The 7,115-nt window shown below is 34.3% G+C and overlaps 1 long non-coding RNA gene across 2 annotated transcripts; it reads right to left on the bottom strand.

Moving 5' to 3' along the window:
* Positions 1 to 2,756: 2,756 nt before the first annotated feature.
* LOC131546037 (uncharacterized) lies at positions 2,757 to 6,419 on the bottom strand. 2 transcript variants are annotated; one of them, XR_009272592.1, is made up of 5 exons: positions 6,173 to 6,419; positions 5,704 to 5,841; positions 4,716 to 5,467; positions 4,448 to 4,626; positions 2,757 to 3,022 (listed from the first exon to the last, which is right to left on the bottom strand). It is a non-coding gene; the product is annotated as an uncharacterized LOC131546037 (long non-coding RNA). The 2 variants fall into 2 exon arrangements; XR_009272591.1 differs by having other exon boundaries at positions 4,716 to 5,841.
* Between the last annotated feature and the right edge of the window lie 696 nt (positions 6,420 to 7,115).

Raw genomic sequence — 7,115 nt, 5'->3', positions numbered from 1 at the left:
GGGAAAGGTGTCAGAAGTATACCCTGGAGCTGACACTAAAGTGAGGACAGCCAAGGTTCAGGTGGGAAACAAGGCTTACACCCGACCAGTTGTACGCCTCATACAATTACCTGCCATTCCTGATTAAAGTAATTGTAAATCCCACAGTAGAATAGAAGCCTTTAGTACATGTACATATTTCCTTATGGAAATCTGGGGGCGGCTGTAAAAAAGGCTATAAGTTTCTACTATTCTAATATCTCTCTTTTAAATCTCTCCTCCTGCATGTTGAGTGACACGCACACAGACCACTTCACCTGAGCCAATCAGTGTTCAGAAACCGTGACCACGTGATCTCCCCCGCCCTTGCAGAGACTGTAGTTGAGTGCAGCGGCATGCGGAGACGGACGTTTAAGTTTCTGCGACATCATAGTTTACGGACTGTTTAAAGATCACCTTTTGGACAAAGTGTTGTGCGTGAATGCAAAAAAAACCACAACTACATAACATCACAGCCTCGACTACAGTCTGTTGAGTGATGACAATAAATGGGTTATTCTCATAAGACGAGTGCATCTTTGCTTTGTCTCTAATCGGACAGTCTTTGGTGGATCAGTACCCTGAACCGGCAAATAATTATATGGTGAATAGCTACTAAAGCTAACCATTTTTTCAAATATTACTAATACTAATAAAATACATGGACTTACAAGACTTGTGGGATGGATAAAAATGTTTTCTTGTCGGCCTATTTTATTATACTTTATGTAACATTTATTCATAATAAACTTAATTCGAATGTTGTCTACATCGCGATACAGTCCAGTACGTAGCCTATGGTTAACACTTCAACCACCAGAGGTCGCTGTATACCTAAAAGCGCCAGCGGGTCAAATTTACCCATGCCATGACTACTGTTTTGATATGGCTAAAAACGTAGTATGTCACTGTATTATGCCACTGTCTTCACAATGTCTAGAGTCATAAAATTATTATTTTTAGTCATCAGCTATGTTTTTGTCCTGTTGTTTTAAGTTCACAGCTATTTTTAAGCAGGTTACACTAATCACTTTTCTTAATGATGAATATAAACCAGTCTGCAATGACAACGAGAATTACGAGGAAATAAATACATATTTGGGTGTTGTAATATTATAGCTAATAAAATGTTTCAAGATAACCCATGTTATTTAAATGACTAAAACACCCTAAATAGACTATTATAAGCAATACTAATTCACCACATTGCAAAAGATGTACAATGACAAATTCAAGTGCACAGTTTCACCTAATTAATTAATTTGTTTAGTTATATAATTTATCATTTGAATAAGAGAACAACACCAATAAACTTGGGGTAATCATAAAAATTGTTTTATTCATTACATCATAGTTCAGATTTTTTCAGGAATAAATAAGCAACACAGTAGCGAACCATAAACGATAAAAATTGCAAACACAAATTAATATTTAATCCAAAGTTTGAACATTTATGAGTAGAGGAATAAACATCTAAAACATCTTCATTTGAACTTGATGACAGGAATTATGCGTAAATTTGTCTTGATGGCGCTTATAGGTATAAATGCCCCATTTTTGTTCTGGTTTTATCTAAACAATTTTTTAACAATAAACAGGGATTGTAAATAACACAATTTTAGTAAAAGTCAATGACTGTAAGACTTGGATATTTTTAATTGAAAATATATTATGTAGCCTATTTGAAAAACAGCCATGGGTAAAATTACCCCGTGGTGGTGTTAATATAATAATTTAATAATGTATTTTTTTTTATAATTTCTTAATTAAAAATAAAATATTAATAAATACATCTCTGATAATCCCAGGTTGCTATGGTCACGCTGGTTTGTTTACCCATTAATATCTCGTGGCCACGAGAAATTTAAACCAAAAGACTCAAGCTTCATTTTTTTAAACTTCCAGTGCCAGTCATTTCTTAATTTATGCCAGGAGTTATGTAAATGAAAAACGAAGTCGAGATGGATATGAAGCTTGAGTCTTAGACCTTTTTAATGATGTATAGTTTGTGAAGTTAATTGCATTCTTTTACATTAAAACTAGCAGTAACTCTGAACTAATGTAAACAAAGAGCGCTGTGCACAGGTTAAGAGATTTTAAACAAGCACTATTAATGCACATTTAGTTAACCAGATGAAACAATACACATTTTAATGCTATAAAAGTGTGCACACATTGAGAGAAATAAACAGCAGATGTTCATATTAACAACTTCTTTAACTTGAGCAAACGCTGCTAATACACATATACATTTGTTAATAAAACGAAAGCATGCATGTTTTAAAGCTAGTGAATAAAAGGAAATGATCCGCCCGCATGCCTCTGCTCAGTGAAGGTGCCTGGATCAGCTGTGATCTGCGTCTCGGGCCGATGACGTCACTTCCAGGGAGGCATGCCCAGGCCTGTTGGACACGCCCCCGTCCCCTGACTCCACCCCCATGTCAAAACAGCGCCACAAAGTGAGACGCGCAGAAACGTGAAGCGCAAAGGGAAAACGGTATCGCAAACTCAAACTTGACTGAAACGCAAAATAAAAGCTGCATTGCAAATAAATTAGTAGATATGGCCATGGAAAATATGTATTGCAAAATCATTGCTTTTGCTCCGTTTCATTTATCTATTTTGCAATTCTTTATTTTTATTTGCAAAACTTATTTTCTTTTGCAAAACTTTATTTTCTTTTGCATATATATGCGGCATTAAATTGACTCCATAGGTTTTATTTTACACATCTGCAATATAATAAATTAAGGTACAAAACAACAGTGAATGTCTCAAACAGCAATGCAACAATAAATGATTTTACTTTTCTTTAAACTTAAAATAACACGCTGAGAGTTACACTAAATGTATTTAGTGTTTATTTACAAATCACGCAATCATGCACATTTCTTCCCTCATTATTCAGACAGGTTTCATTTTTAGAAGAGCTTATCCTCATCGTTCCACTCGGTTCTTATGACTGCCTTCATCTCAGATGTGGAAACACTATTTTGGATGTAGTCTGGAAAAACAAACAAACAAAAACTCAGAAATTCCCAAGTTTCAGTTACACTTTTCACCACAGGCATATTTAGTATGCTTAAAATAAATCTTGAATTGTGATGTCACCAAGTGTTTGTGAAAAGTATTCATTCTACTCATACATTCTGTTCATAATTTCTTATGACATATTGGTCAGCATTAACAATGTCTTGATGTTTTGGCTTTTTGTTAAAAATTCTAACCTTAAATAAATTTTAAAAAATAAATAATAATAATAGAAAAAAAACATAATTTACAAATATACAAGTACATAATTTAAATATATTATTAGAATACAGTATATAGAATATATGTGTTCCACAGTTATTGTGCCCCCTTCATTTAATACTGTGTGTAACCTATAACCCTCTACACATACGGGCTAATCCATGGCTAGGTGTCCATTACATGATTTTAATGCATGAGGTGGAGGCAAAGAACCACTCGACATGAAACGGGTTGCCTCCACTGAAGTTGATTAAAATTGTGTAATACACACCTGTTACAGCTAGTTTAAAAAGTTAAGTTAAAGCTGCCTTTAAAGAGATAGCTAACCCAAAAATGAAAATTCTGTCATTAATTAGTCACCCTTGTGTGGTTTCACACCCGTAAGACCTTCATTCCTCTTTGGAACACAAACAAAGATATTTTTAAAGAAACAGAGAGCTTTCTGACCCTGCATAGACAGCAATGCAACTTACACATTCAAGTTCCAGAATGGTAGGAAAGACATCGTTAAAGTAACTCATCCACACGAGTGTTTGCGTCCAAAAAAACCCCAAAAAACTACTTTACCACTTATTTACAAAAGTATTGATCTGTAATGTGCATTCATGAGAGCATCACAACAGATGAGTGTTGTGTTCATGCGACAGAAGACAAAAATGAGGTTAAACCACTGGAGTCACATGGATTACTTTCACAATGTCTTTCCTATTGTTCTGGAACTTAAATGTGTAAGTTGCGTTGCTGCCTATAGAGGGGTCAGAAAGTTCTCAGATTTTATCAAAAATATCTTAATTTGTGTTTTAAAGATGAACAAAGGTATTATGTGTTTGGAACAACATGAGGGTGAGTAATTAATGGCAGAATTTTCAGTTTTGGGTGAACTAACCCTTTAATGTTTGTGGAGTACAATTTGACTGGAAGGGTAAAACCAAGTAAATTTTCATTTTGTTTGGTTACAGGTCATTAGATCTAGTTTTCTGACTGTATGTGTGTGCTACAGTAAATGCCGCACGTTAATTTAGAATGGTGATTGAACAAATTATAATTATCTAATGCATTCATTGTTTTAATGCACACCTTCCAGTCAATCAGAGAGAATCAAAGAGTCCTCAAGGAAACTGTTGAGAGCTGATGTTAAGCATTAAGAATAATTGCTGATATAACTACATTTCTTTACCTTTCCACTCCCTCAGCTCTCTCTCTGTTTTCATGCTGAAATGGCACTAATATTGTAGATCTTCTTTTAGCTCTTTGACTTCATTTAACTCCTCTCTTCATGTCTGAAGATCTCTTCCATAGCTGAGGAGACAGGACTTATACACTTGATTTCTCCAGGACTCTCACAGGTCTTAGTTCCTGAAATACAATAGCAGTTATTATGTATTCTAAACTATAAAGATAATAGTTAATAAAAGATCAATTAAATAAAGTAGATTACTGCTCACCATTATTTAAGTGCTTGTTTCACCACAGCCATCATCCTCTGTTGAATTATATTTTTGGTCATCTTTTTTAAGTTGTTACCAGTGCATTTTCCTGAAAATAGCAATCACACACTGATAAAATGTCCATTTCCACACATTAATGTTACACTACAGCACATAAATGCTGGTGTACAGTGCTGTGAAAAAAAAATCCTGATTTATTCTATTTTTGAGTATATCCAGCACTAAATATTGTCAGATATTCCTAAGAAAATTAACAAAACAAAGGCAAGTACGGTTATCATTAATAAACTGTATTTTGTGTTTATTCAGGTTGCCTGTTTCATGCACTTTTTTTGGAGGATTTGAACCAATTTAAGTCAAGTCACCATTATTTATATAGCACTTTATACAATACAGATTGTTTCAAAGCTGCTTTACAGTGATAAAAAGAAAAATAATGATGCAAACAGAATTCACATCTGCTGTGAAGCAGCTCTAAACAGTAAAACGTGTCATTGTTCAGTTGAAATCAGTGTTGACTCAGTTAATTTCGATTAACTGTATAAAAATCATCAAATATAAAATAATTTCAGCGCATCTAGATAGCAGTGGTGTCATCATCTTGCTCAGTTCAGTACTCATCCAATAGTGCCAGTGGAGTCAGATCAATAATATTGCTGAATATTATTAGTCCCCAAATAAGCACGCCAAAAGTCGACAGTGGCAAGGAACCCAAACTCCATCAGGTGACAGAATGGAGAAAAAAACACCTGGGAAGAAAGTATGTTTAGTTTATGGATCAGTTCCCCTCTGGCCAACAAATGAACATGGTGTGATTATGATTCAGGCTGCATCACAATTTAGTGTGAAATATACGGGACTGTAGGCCTACAAGTAGCTGGAGTTATGGATCTCATTTAAAGACTAAAATCTAAAATCAGGTTTACATTTGTGGCTAACTAGAATGTGAGTGACTTTTAAAGCATTTCCAGAAATAAAGTCTCACCAACATCTGTTGAGTGCCTTTTCACTTTCTCTCTTCTCCTCTTTCCTAATGCTTCCTCTGTTGCAAAGACGGGTACACTGTACGCTGAACACTTTTCAATGATTTTTTTCCTCATGTCAATTAGGAGTTGATGCTCTCCTGGAAACAAACAAACAAACAAATACACTGTATTCAGTACAATTTTGTTTATTCCTACAGAACTGCTTATAACAATTTGCTGAGCCATAGCAGAGTTAAATGCATCTATACACAGGGTTGTCACTGGTTGGATTGAGATGTTGATGTTTTATTAGATTAGATTTTGACATTTTATAATATAATTGTAATGTGTTTTATTATAGTAAAAGTGTAGTAAAAACAGCATTAAACCAGTTGTTTTGTCTTTCTATCATAAGCACCTCGCGCGTCATTTTACATCTCTCTAAAATCTTAACTAAAGATATATGAGGACATTAGACATTATACTCACCGCTAAACTGGATGAGTCGACTAGTCTCCTCCACCTCGCCTGATGAACTTCTCTTCCGGAAAGCGTTTCTTCTCTTTTGTCACACTTGTGAATGGTCTCGGAGTGTAATGTTGTTATGTCTTTGTGCTTTAATTGTGATAGTTCACATATGGATGTTGTCAAACCAAAACGTATTTTATAACTTTATATCCATCCTGCAATAGACACTACGGAAAAGACGCTGATTTACTGTCTGTTACAAGTAATCAGCTGCTCTCGAGACTCGTTGTCAGGACAACGACCTTTGGCGCGAAGGAAGATCTCAAGTGCCGGTTATTAATCTATGCGGGTGAAATATTTCATAGGCAAATATTTTTTGTACAAATATATTTTTGTACGAATATTTTGTAGGAAGTCTACATTACAAAAAAAAAAACACTTGCCAAGTCTACTGTAACCACAGCACTTGCTACATGTGGCACAATCAGTGTTGCCAATTTAACAATTTTGTTGCTAAATTTAGCAACTTTTCAGACTACCCTATCAACTTTTTCTTCCAAAAGCACCTAGCAACAAATTTAGCAATTTTAAAAAATTTATTTGGCAACTTTTAGCAACTTTTGATAAGTGACTCAGACAATTAAATAGACACATTTTTTCGCTGTAAGAAAAATGGAAAAGATAGGCTACTAGTAATTTTCCAGGATGTTATCCATTGTAACCCTGTAACCCGAAAACACAATGCGTAATTTAAAATGCAGGTAAAAAACCAATACGGAAAATTCTTTCATATTAACATAAGTTTATTGTGCCCTATTTTTACAGCCTTTTCTTGGAGTGTAGCATACTAACTACTAATACACTGCTTAAAGCATTATTGTTGAGAATGTGTTATATTACTAGTTTACCAGCTATAAAAAAAAAATTAAAAAAATTAAATTGTAATCATTCAAAAATGTGTAAA

This window comes from Onychostoma macrolepis, chromosome 08 (genome assembly GCF_012432095.1).
Source record: "Onychostoma macrolepis isolate SWU-2019 chromosome 08, ASM1243209v1, whole genome shotgun sequence".
In the NCBI taxonomy this organism is placed as follows: Eukaryota; Metazoa; Chordata; class Actinopteri; order Cypriniformes; family Cyprinidae; genus Onychostoma; species Onychostoma macrolepis.
Note: the sequence above shows the minus strand (reverse complement) of the source record. Positions and strands in the feature narration are given on the sequence as shown.